At 47.0% G+C, this 12,212-nt stretch overlaps 1 long non-coding RNA gene across 3 annotated transcripts in view; it reads left to right on the top strand.

Moving 5' to 3' along the window:
* The window catches only part of LOC113617885 (uncharacterized), a 31,339-nt gene extending 24,010 nt beyond the window's left edge, over positions 1–7,329 (top strand). Inside the window, exon 4 of one of the 3 annotated variants that reach the window (XR_003431806.1) lies at positions 6,863–7,329. This is a non-coding gene — a long non-coding RNA (uncharacterized LOC113617885). Of the gene's footprint in view, positions 1–1,142; positions 1,310–6,848 lie in introns of those variants that run through there. The other 2 variants (XR_003431805.1, XR_003431807.1) reach the window with 2 other exon arrangements.
* The last annotated feature ends 4,883 nt before the right edge of the window (positions 7,330–12,212 follow it).

Below are 12,212 nucleotides of genomic sequence, written 5' to 3'. Positions count from 1 at the left end.
CCATCAGAGGAGCCCCCCAAATCCCCTCCCCCAGCCCATCGCTAGACGTGGACCACCCAGGGAAGGGCGTGCCTGTGGTCAGGGAGGCTCTCGGCAGCAGAGGCCGGCCCTGAAGGGGCATCTGGTGCACACGTCTCTTGGTCGGCCCACAGCACAGTCCATGGCAAACCCCTGGAAAGCACAGAGATGAGCTGCAGGGGTTCTATCAGCCCCCTGCAAAATCTACAGGCAGGACGCTAAGTTATGGTTCTGAAGAGTTTTCTATGGGGGGAGCACAGAGTAAGTTAGTCTAAGTATGCAATTTCCTGAAAACGGGTTAATGAAACTTAAAGGATATAAAAATTAAATTAACTTTTAAGATCTTCATCTCCAATATCCATTGCCTAGGCTAAGTTTTTTTTTTTTAATAACTTTGCTTTTCTAAGAGCAGTTTAGGCCGACAATAAAACTGAGACGAAGGGATTTCCCACCCGGCCACCCGGCCGCCCGCTGCCCACACGCAGGCATAGCCTCCCCTCTGTTGGCAGCACTCACCAGAGTGGTTCACTTGTTTTACCAAAGGTGAACCTCCACTGACACATCAGCATCACCCAAGTCCATGTTTATCCTAGGGCTCACTCTGGGTGGCGTACACCCAGTGGATTTGGACAAATGTGCAATGACATATAGCCATCATCATCATATCATAAAGAGTATTTTCACTGCCCTAAAAATCCTCTGTGCTCTACCTATTTAGCTTTTCCCAACCCCTCCCCTCCAAAACCACTGATCTCTTTACCGTCTCCATAGTTGTGCCCTTTCCAGATTGTCATAGAGTCAGAATCATGCAGTGTGTCGCCTTTCCAGACTGGCTTTCACTTAGTGACGTGCCTTATGGTTCCTCCATGCCTTGTCTTGGCTTCACAGCTCATCTCTTTTTAGCACCGAATGATATTTCACTCTCTGGATACACCACAGGTTATTTATCCTCTCACCTACTGACGGACGTATGAGTTGCCTCCAGTTTTTGGCAATTATGAATAAAGCTGCTCTGAGTGTTTGTGTGCAGGTTTTGTGTGGAGATATGTTTTCAACTCTTCTGGGTAAGTACCAAGGAGCATGCTTGCTGGATTATATGGTAAGAGTACGTTTCATTTTGAAAGGCACCGCCCAACTGCCTTGCCAAGTGGCTGCACCACGTGCGTCCCCACCAGCGGTGAGCGTTCCGGCTGCCCCACGTCCTCGCCAGCATTTGGTGTTGTCGGTGCTCTGGATTTTGGCCATTCTCAGAGGTGTGTAGTGGTGTCTCGTTGCTGTTTTAATTTGCATTTCCCTGATGACATAGGATGTGGAGCTTACTTGCCATCTGTATATCTTCTTTGCTGAGGTATCTATTAAGGTCTTTGGCCAGTTGTTTTAGTTGGGTTGTTTTCTTGAGTTTTGAGAGTTCTTTGAGTTGAGTTGAATTTTGAGAGTTCTTTGTCTATTTTGGATAATAACCCTTTATCAAATGTGTCTTTTGCAAATATTTTCTTCCACTATGTGGCTTATCTTTTAATTCCCTTGATATTGCCTTTTGCAGAGCAGAAGTTTTTAATTTTAATGAAATCCAGCTTAACAATTATTTCTTTCATGGATCGTGTCTTTGGTGTTGTATCTAAAACGGCATCACCGTACCCAAGATCATCTAGGTTTTCTCCTATGTTATCTGCTAGGGGGTTTGCATTTTACACTTAGGTCTATGATCCATGTTGAGTTAATTAGGTTAGGCTTTTGACAGTATTTATGTGATAGATTGCTCAAAACTATCTGCACTCCTAAGTTTGTTGCAGCATCACTTACAATAGCCAAGATATGGGAACAACCTATGTGTCCATCGAAAGATGAATGGATAAAGAAAATGTGATGCATACATACAATCAAATATTATTCAGCCTTAAAAAAGAATATACGTTATATTCTGTTTTATGCTACAACATGGATGAACCAGGAGGGCATCACGCTCAGTGAAGTAAGCCCGTCCCAGAAGGGCAAATCCTGCATGATTCCACTTATCTGAGGAATCTAAAGTAATCAAACTCACAGAAGCAGATGGTAGCATGGTTGTTGCCAGGGGCTGGGGGAGGGGAGACATGTGGAGTTGGTAATAGGCATAAAGTTTCCGTTGTGCAGAGATCTGTTGTGCAACTTCATGCCTCCAGTTAACAATTCTGGTTTTTTTCCTTGAAAATTAGTTTTAAGAGTGGAGCTCTCAAAAAAAACAAGAGTGTCGCTCTCATGTTAAGTGTCCTTATGACAAAGGAGGTAGGGGCATGAGGAAGTTAGCAGGTGGTGGATAAGTTTATTGACTGTGATGATGGTATCACAGGTGAAAGCACATGTCCATACTAAACAAAGTGTATACATCAAATATGTGCATTTTTTATATATAACAGTTGTATCTCAATAAAGCCATAAATTAAATTGATCCGGTTGCTGTAATACACTTATGCCAAGTGTTGAAAAGAGATTATTTTTTGAAAAGAGATTCCTATGCTTTAGATACCAGCATACCAAGTGTTGGTATTTGCACAGCAAGGCTGAGGTTGTATTCTAAACGTCTAAAACCCTGACTTATTTCGCTATCCTCATGAAGGACAGCTGTATCCTCCACGGAATAGGATTATGGAGGCCCCAAAGGCAAACTACTTTTCCATAGTTTCGACAAGTACTCAGTTACAGCACCATCATTCTGTTCCTCTGCGTAGAATAAGAGCAATAGGGACAAGGCCAGGGTTAAACCCTATTTCTTGTCCCATTTAGGGCTCTGTTAAAGGATATTTTAAGGACATCCTCTACTATCATAAAAGAACTAAGCATCAGGTACCGGAAGCACAGAGGGCCCCAAACAAGATGAACCCAAACAGACCTACATCAAGACATATGACAAGTAAAATGGCAAAAGTTAAAGAGGAGTCTAAAGGCCGCAAGAGAAAAACAAAGAGTTCATTTCAAGGGAACCACATAAGGGTATCTATCAGCTGATTTCTCTAGAGAAACATTGCAGGCCAGGAGGGAGTGGCAAGCTATATTCAAAGTCCTGAAGGAGAAAAACCTGCAACAGAGGGTACTCTACCCAGCAAGATTATCATTAGAATAGAAGCAGAGAGAAAGAATTTCTCAGACAAGCAAAAACTAAAAGAATACACTAATACTAAACCTATCCTAAAAGAAATATTGAAATGTCTTCTCTAAATAGAAAAGAAGCAAGAATCTATAAGAAAGGGAAAATCACAATAGGAAAAGCAAATATATAAAAGAATTGTAGATCACTTAAATAAGCCAGTACATAGATTTAAAAAAAACAGTCAAAAAAGTTTGTGAAAGTGATTATAACCACAATGAACAGCAAAAGGATAAACATGAAGATGTAAAATAGGACATCAAAATCATAAAAGGTGGGCGAGGGGAGTAAGAAAATGTAGATTTTTTTTTAGAATGTGTTTGAGCTGGGGGAGGAGGGATAAATTAGGAGCTTGGGATTAACAGGTACACACTACTATGTGTAAAATAGAGAAACAACAAGGTCCTACTGTATAGCACAGGGAACTATATTCAAAACCTTGTAATAGACTATAATGGAAAAGAATCTGAAAAAGAATATCTACGTATGTATGACGGAGTCACTCTGCTGTGCACCGGAAACTAACACAACATTGTCAATCAACTATACTTCAATAAAAAATAAAAGAAAAATAAAAGAACTAAGCGAGGCTTCAGGAAATGTATACCAACGGATTCACCAAATAATAAAATAAGTTCATCAGTTAAATAAGGTTGCTTAGTATTATCGAATCAGATGCCAGAGTTAGGCTGACAAGAACGCCTCTTTTGGTGTTGGCGTGATGATACTTCACTGTTTCTCTTGACAGTAACTGATGGGCAGGTTTAGCTGTGTCCTGAGGGCCCTGGGAACACAGCAGTAGTTCTGCATCATCGACACGAAGGAGGACTTCCTGTTGGTTTAATTTTAGAGGCCACGTGACCAGATCCGCTAAGAACTATTCTGAAATCTTTAGATGTAAGGACTGTGTCAAACAGAGCCATCTTAACATAATTAAACATGGAATTTGGTGTCAGGAGGCCATTCCTCCCCACTCTGATTTCCTCAGTGACATTATGATAAAGGCAAAAGGTGCATTAAAAGCTTTGGATCTATATTGAGGTCGTAAAATCTCGCCCATAGACAGTTCCTGTCTGGGGATTCATATGCCAGAAATAGATCAATAAATGCTGTGAAGAGTTCTACACTATTTTCAACCAACTGCTCTATAAAGTATAAGTGAATGCTCGCTAGCTGGGAGTGTTTATTAAATTACAATACACTCAAATAATTTGTTTTCTATTTATTTTCTTGGGGAAATTAACTGAGAAATGAAATGTTAGACTTGCCTCATTTTCCGGGTAAAATCCTGAAAATAAGCCCTGACGGACACCAACCCCAGATAGGTGCCGTTTCCCACCCCACAGTAGATGCTGGATGGCGACTCTTACTCTTGGGCTATCAGGGTGAGAAGCTGATATTGTAAAACTCTAATGGTGGGACTTTCCTGGTGGCGCAGTGGTTAAGAATCTGCCTGCCGATGCAGGGGACATGGGTTCGAGCCCTGGTCCGGGAAGATCCCACATGCCGCGGAGCAACTGAGCCCACGTGCCACAACTACTGAGCCTGCGCTCTAGAGCCCATGAGCCACAACTACTGAAGGCCACGTACTTAGAGCCCGTGCCACACAACAAGAGAAGCCACTGCAATGAGAAGCCCACACACCTCAACAAAGAGTAGCCCCTGCTCGCCGCAACTAGAGGAAGCCTGCACGAAGCAACGAAGACCCAACGCAGCCAAAAATAAATAAATAAATTTATTAAAGAAACAAAAACTCTAGTGGTGGCACAAAGTTTGCAATCAGAGAAATGCCTTTCTCGTGGCAAAAGCCAGCTATTCCCAACTGACCAGAAATAAGACAAAAGAAGCAAATGCATCTCGGTATAGATGTCCACTCTTTGAAAACCTGTATAAACTGCTCTGAATGACAGAACATGGACAGGTTTCTGTGGTCTTCAGGAAGGTGGCAGGTGGCTGGATCAAACTCAGGCCTAATAAGCGTCGCCAAGGTGAGGGGACCTTCGCTCCATCTCTCCAACAGGAAGGATCGCTTTCCAGGCAACTGAAAGATTCATCACACATTTCACAAAGGAGACACGAGGTTCGGTAATGTGAGACCTTGATTTACAATGGTCTTTTGATTTACTGCTGTGTCTTTTTCAACCGTGGTATTTCAAACACGCCTCATTTAAAAGCTCGTGTTTAGGCAGTGTTTGGGGCTAAAGATTGACTCTATGCTAATAGGAAAATTAGTCTGTCTACACATAGTCCCAGATCTCCCAAGCCACGGGGCCAACCTCCAATAAAATTGCTTGCCAGGTGATAGATACTGGTTTTCTTCTGGGTAGTTACTATGTCTTTGTCTTTTTTTTTTTTTTTTTCCAAATGCAGTTTAAATGTTACAGAAGCAACATAAGAAAGATGCTTCGTAGCAGCAGTCTTGCTGTGTGAATACAAATGATAAGTATTTTTAGAGGGGCCCGTTTCTCAACAGTACGACACCATTCGTGCAGCTCTTTATCCTTCAGGGAGCACTTGGAAACGCCTCGCTGGAGTCATGGGTAGCCTGCCAGGGAGATGCAGCCAGCACTCTCCGCACTGACTCGCTCAAGCTCTGCCACCCCCGCACCAGCAAGGTGAGGGGCGACTGCAATTCTGTGTCTGTTGCACACCGTTCCTGCTGCCTCCTGGGATCTCGGGGACACGAAGCGAATTGATATGTTTCTGAAAGCTTAGACTAGTGCCTGGCTCATAGCAAACACGCCCTGAATGTGAGCCATGCTTATTGTGATTGACGTGGGAAAAATTAAAGTTCATTACCTGCTAAATATCACTAGCACAAGAGCTCACTGCAAGACCACTGGATGATTTTTTAAAGGACCTCTTAAAATTCTCCTGAAGAACTAGAAGTGTTGCAGTGTGGATAACTGAAATAATCAAAATGCGCCCACAATTTCCCACGTGAACCTCGAGATCCAAGCGACTCGGCCAGGGATTCCCAGCTCTGATGCTGTGAACAGTAAAAACCTCTCCACTTCCATCAACCAAGAAACAGGCGTTTTCTGAAGGCCTTTATGCCAGGCCCTGAGAAAACAGAAAAGTGTGACCCAGATCCCCGGCCTTGGGGAAGACAAGCAAGGGCTGGGGAATTCTGAGTGAGGGGGACATCTGGGGAAAGGGAAGGAGAGGCTCAAGGTCAATTTCAAAACAGAGGTCATATTTGCTTGGGGCTAAATGGGTGAGGCAGTGTCGCCCCGAGCACGGGGGAAGGCGGCCCCACTAGGCAGAGGGAAGGACGAACAGGAAGCTGGGGTGTAGCTCTGGTGGCTCCGGGGACAGAGGGAGAAGGAGCCACCTGAAATGTACGGCGGTGCTGTCTGCCCACCACCCCTGCCCCTGCCTCCGGGGAGTAATCCATCCTCCGCTCTGGAGCGCGTCTCCTGGGGTCCTCATGCAGTCGTCATCCTCACGATGGTCCATTCTGGGCACACGAGGGCTTCGGGAAACAGAAGGAATGGAATAGGATCCCCACCCTCCTTTTCCCAAAGTGTATGTGTGTGTGTGTGTGTGTGTGTGTGTGTGTGTGTAAGAAAGAATTTGGGGCCGAGGGAGGAGGAAACCAAGTTCAGGTTTAGAAAAATTAGGAAGAATACCCTCCCTTGGTGACTTCTGGATCGTTGTTTGATTATTAGCAGCAGGTTTTGTTTCTTTTGACTACTCTGTTAAGTTGGAATCTTCCAGAAGCAGACCCTGAGACGAGGATTTTAATGCGTGAGCTCTGGTTGAAGACCAACGCCTGAAGTGCGCTGGGGTTGTGGGGAGCTGGCCCAGGACGTGAGCGCCCGGAGGAGGCTGTGCGCAGCTGCACTCTCCGAGTCCGCAGGGCCGCGGAAGAAGCCGTGGTGGCCGGAGGGCTATGCCCAGGGGCTACCCACCCTCCAGCCCTCAGCCCACCTCCACGCCCCTGGCAGGACCAGAGTGAAAGCCCCTTGCTCCAGGACGCCCCAGGTATCTGCTGCGTGGAGGACATGGGGAGGAACTGACAAAAGTGTCTTCTACAACCTTCTTTATCAAACTTCTTGATATTATCTGGAAATGTGACTTTGAACTTCCCATAGTCAAAAGGAAACTATTTTCATTTAGAAAAAATAAAACATGCCTGGTTGGGACTTCCCTGGCTGCCCGGTGGTGCAGACTTTGCCTTCCAATGCAGGGGGTGCGGGTTCGATCCCTGGTCGTATAGCTAAGATCCCACATGCCTGGCGGCCAAAAAACCAAAACATAATACAGAAGCAATATTGTAACGAGTTCAATAAAAACTTTAAAAATTGTCCACATCAAAAAAAAAATCTTGAGAAACAATATATGCCTAGTTGTTGTTATATTCCCAGGGTTTCCTAAAGAAGACAGTGTCTGCATTTAGTCTGTGATCTGAGCGATATTAAAGGGCTGGTGCCTGTAGCCAGTGGTGATACTAAGTAGCATTTATGCAGTTTGCAAGAGCCGCATTCGAGGTTTTTTGTTTTTGTTTTTTCTTTTTTGTGTTTTTTTTTTCTTTTTTGTAAGTGTGGGAGGTTTTTTACTAGTTTGCTCTAATATAAGCAAAATATAGTATAATCAAGGTAAGTATGGTAGCCATCTAGAAAGACAAAGAGATTTGTAAGCACACGTAAAAACAGCAGACATCCTCGGTCCCATCTCGTCAGTCACAGTTCACACAATGCGTTAGCTGGATGGCCTCACATGAGAATATTCGTGGGAAACAAACCTCATCTAAGGTTGCCCTGCATGGATACAGGACTGCCTGACCATAAAGCCTGCTGTAGAATCAACAACCACAGAGACAGTAATAAAAAGTAACGAGAAATCTTACATAACTAACGAAATAGGCTTAACTTTTGCAGAGAAGGTAAAGTGTCCCTATGTCGGAAATGTACCTACCTTCAGTTCAAGAGCATTTAGGTAATGTGCACTCCATATAGGAGAAGCATCTCCAGATAATAGAAAAACCCAATGAAAATGGGGAGAAGTATATAGAAAGAACAGGAAGAGCTAATGAAAATTAACGACGCATCTGAACCACAGCCAGAGGTGGATGTAACTTTATGTTACTCAAATGCATAAGCACTGACCGATGCAGGCCACGCCAGGGAACAAAGGTTTTGTAAGGACTTTGGTAATCGGGAATGAAATTGATAACCACAGTGAAAGCCACGACATTAATAAAGAAGGGATCAATGACACAGACAAATATATTTACAGATCATTGCCTAACTTCAGGCCTGCAAAGACCCAGATGTATCACCGCCTTCAAATTTATTTATAGATCAGTGTCTTAATGTGATGAATAGTTGGCTTGTAAACTAAAAATACTGAAAGTCTCAACATATAACTATGACTTTTTTCCCTTTCCTTTACTGGGCAGAGATGTCAGTGCAGGTCTGTGACCCAGGGACAGCTCCTTAGTCATCTGTGAGTGGTGTCACATGGTGAGCCTACCCCGCAGCTAACGGAATAAACAACACACTCCTGTCCAGAGGACAAGCTCGGCTCAGAGGCCCAGTTTCACTGGAGCCGCTCCCATGGGGCATCCTTCTTCCCAGTCCAGTCTGACCCCCTTGCTCTTGCTTACCTGGCCCCTGCCCCTCTTGGCTGGCCTGCACCACTGATAATTAACGTAGCAAAAAGAAAAGACGGAGGATGTGCCGGCTGTGAAAGTTCATTTTGGCCCCAGTAGGATCTGAAGGCGTTTACTCATTCATTCATTCACTCACTCATTTGTTCACTGCCTGCTGCGTGAACTAGCCCTTGGGGGATAGAAACACGCTGCAGGAAGTTGAAGAAGAATCTGAGCTGCAAGACGCAGACCCAGAGGAGACACAGAATTCCTCTAAGACGAGGGTTACGTAAGAGCAGTAAGCAGGGAAACTGCTCCAGCAAAGGTGCCCCGAGCAGCGGAAGAGGACGGGCGTTCCAGCCAAGGGCGTGTGGGACGCCAGGGAGGCCAGACCCAGCAGCCCTGGAGAAGGGGGCAGGGAGGGGACAAGGGGGGCGGGGCTGGGCCACAAGGGCTGAAGCGAGCGCCCAGGCTGCCAGTGGGTTGCAGAGGACCAAGGTAGGGCCCCGGCACTGGGGCAGTGGCCGTAAGGATGGAGAGGAAGGAGCCAGCAGGCCTGGGTCTGACTGAATGTTCTTCATCAGGGTCAGCGGGAGGGCTGCTGGGGAGGAAGTCTGGGTGGAGAGGATGCTGAAGAAGGGGGTCGCTGACCTCTCACCTATCGGGTGGGCAGAGAGGAGCAGCTGGGACGGGTCGCCGAAGGGGAGGTGTGGGGGGCAGGCGCTCACACTCTCAATGTTAGCACGGGTTGGCACAGCTTTGGGGGTGGCAATTTGGCATTCTCTGTTAATTCAAAAAAATGTGTTTATACACTTTCCCTAAGCAATTTCTAGGATGATAACCTTGTGAAACCCTTGCACGGTCCTGCACACACACACACACACACACAGGGATGTTTGCTGTGGCATTTTTTAATAGTGCAAAATACACATATATGTTTTTAAAAGGAAAGAAATATTCACCATTAGCGCATTGGTTACATAAATTATGCCCATAAAGCCGTTGAAAAGAGTGAGGGACCCAGAATCGGCGGTTCTCAGATGTTGACGTGCTGGAGAGGCTGCCGGGATCCTGGAAGGCTGATACATGCAGATTCTGGCCCAGTGGGTCTGGGGAGGGCCCGTGATGCTGCGTTTCCAGCAGGCCTCCAGGCAACGCTGCTGTCGGGACATAGATTTCTGACGTGGGGAAAAAAACCTGAGCTGTATCATCAAGAGCAAAAGGGAAACTGCAAAGCGATGCGTCCTATTTTGGTAAAGAGTAATCGTAATGCAAGTTAATGTACGCCTTGGCTATCTGGAAGGAAATGTATTTCTGGGAGGAAGAGTTTGAGGTGGGCTTCCCCTTTCTACATTACACATTTAACTACGATATTTCTGGGTTTTATGGTGAGCATGAATTATGTTTGTACCAGAAAAAACAATATCTTAAAATAAGCAGTCAATAAATTGACACATTGAAACAAAGTTTGTGAACCTGAGCGTTATGGACTGAATGTTTATTTCCCCCCAAATTCATATTTTTAATCCTAACCCCCAAAGTGAAGTTGTTAGGAGGTGGGGGTCTTTGCAAGGTGATTAGGTCATGGGGGTGAAGCGCTGATGATGGGATTAGGGCCTTTATAAATGGGACCCCAGGGAGCTCCCTCACCCCCTCCCTCAGGGGTGAACACAGTGAGAAGACGGCCGTCGATGAACCAGGAAGCGGGTCGCCACAGACACTGGATCTGCTGGCACCCTGTTCTTGGACTTCCAGCCTCCAGAACCATGGGGAACGAATGTCTGAAGTTTCAGCCGCACAGTTCATGGTGTTCTGTTATAGGAGCCCAAACGGACTAAGACACAGAGCGAAAGGTTACACTTCAACTGTATATCATATTACTCTTAATAGATCATCCGTGCTATTATTTTAAAGAGCTGTCAGCAACCAGCAGTTTTTCCAGGCTGGGGAACAAGTGCCTGATGCAGCAGCCTCTGTCTGCCCATCAATTCTGATCCACCTCAGTCAGCCCTGCCAGCTGCGGGGCCGTTGCTTCAAAACGCAGCCCCGTTCCAGTTACCTCCCACCCCCCACCCACGTGTCCACCCAGAACACCACACTGGCTCCCCACTGGTCCCAGCATCAACAGCAGGCCTGGCCTCGCCCACTTCTCCAACGCCTCTTACCCACACACACACGCACACACATGCCAGCGTTCTGCCCTACTACCTGCCGTGGGCCCTCTGTTGCACGTGCGTCACCCCTGTGTCATTCATGGACTGTTCCATGTTTGCAACCAGATGCTAAAGCCTCCGTTCCCCACCAGCCAGCCCCTTTCACCAGGACCAGGGAAAGGTACCAGCCGTCCAGCGCCCTCACGCCTGCCGACCCCTCCAGGCTCGGACAGACACAGCTTCTCCAAGCGCCAGCCAGCCAGAGCCGCTGCAAAGGCCTCCTTCACGTTAGGATCTTGGGGTTGAAAAAGAACCCCGAGATTTGCCCACATCAAGCCGCCACGAAGTCTTCGAAGTCGTGGCTTCAGAGCAAAGAAACTTCTGAGCAAGCTTGGTCCCAGGTTGGAGCAGGTGCCGAGGATTCTGGAAGCTGGCTGCCTCCGCGCAGCTGTTGGGGGCCAGACCCCTTCTTTCAGAGCACCCGGCAGGAATGAGTGAATGTAATTCATTTGGCTCCTGTTAAAACAGGGTAGCTGCTATTAGTACCAGAGAAGATGCTGAGTGAGAGAGAGGCACGGGCTGCAGGGCTTTACCAGGAGCGAGAGCCTGGGGAGACCTGGGGGGGCATGTAGCCCACACTGCTCACTCCTTCCCTCTCCCTCCCGGAAGGGATCAGCCACACCCTTGGCCAGGGCCCGGGAGGAGGTGCTCAGGAAGGCGGGGGACCGTGCCCCGGGACCCCCCCTCCTGCTTCTCGCCCCAGGCCTGGGGGCTCCAGCTGGGAGACCCTTCCTCCCTGTCACTTCACTCCAGGAACTGAGGACACAGTGGTCTGGGGAGCTCTCCATGCAGAGCGAATCAGACACGGCTCACGACTCAGCCTGCGAAAGAGCGGTTAATACTCCAAACGAGCCCTCACAGGTAGTCACGTAAGGAGACCACAGCCCCACAGTGCAGGTGACAAAGAGGGGCAGACCAGAAACTGAGAGCCCCGCAGAGCTGCTTAGGGAGAACAGGGAGGTGGTGTCAGTTCCATGTGGAACAAAAGAAAGAAGTTAATTTTTAAATCTCACTAGTTTTATTTTACCTCTCCCAAAACCTCCCCTATTTATCTTTTTTTTTTTTTTTGGCCACGTTGGGTCTTCGTCGCTGCACACGGGCAGCGAGCAGAGGGATCTTCCCGGACCAGGGCTTGAACCCGTGTCCCCTCGCACTGACAGGAGGATTCTTCACCACGGCGCCACCACGGAAGTCCCTTCCCAGTTTCTCTTAAGAGGCTTGTAGGTATTGAACGAAGGGAAAACAAAGTCATCCTAGGAGG

This window comes from Aethalodelphis obliquidens, unplaced genomic scaffold (assembly GCF_003676395.1).
Source record: "Aethalodelphis obliquidens isolate GAN/ISIS:26980383/991018 unplaced genomic scaffold, ASM367639v1 scaffold5, whole genome shotgun sequence".
NCBI lineage: Eukaryota > Metazoa > Chordata > Mammalia > Artiodactyla > Delphinidae > Aethalodelphis > Aethalodelphis obliquidens.
Note: the sequence above shows the minus strand (reverse complement) of the source record. Positions and strands in the feature narration are given on the sequence as shown.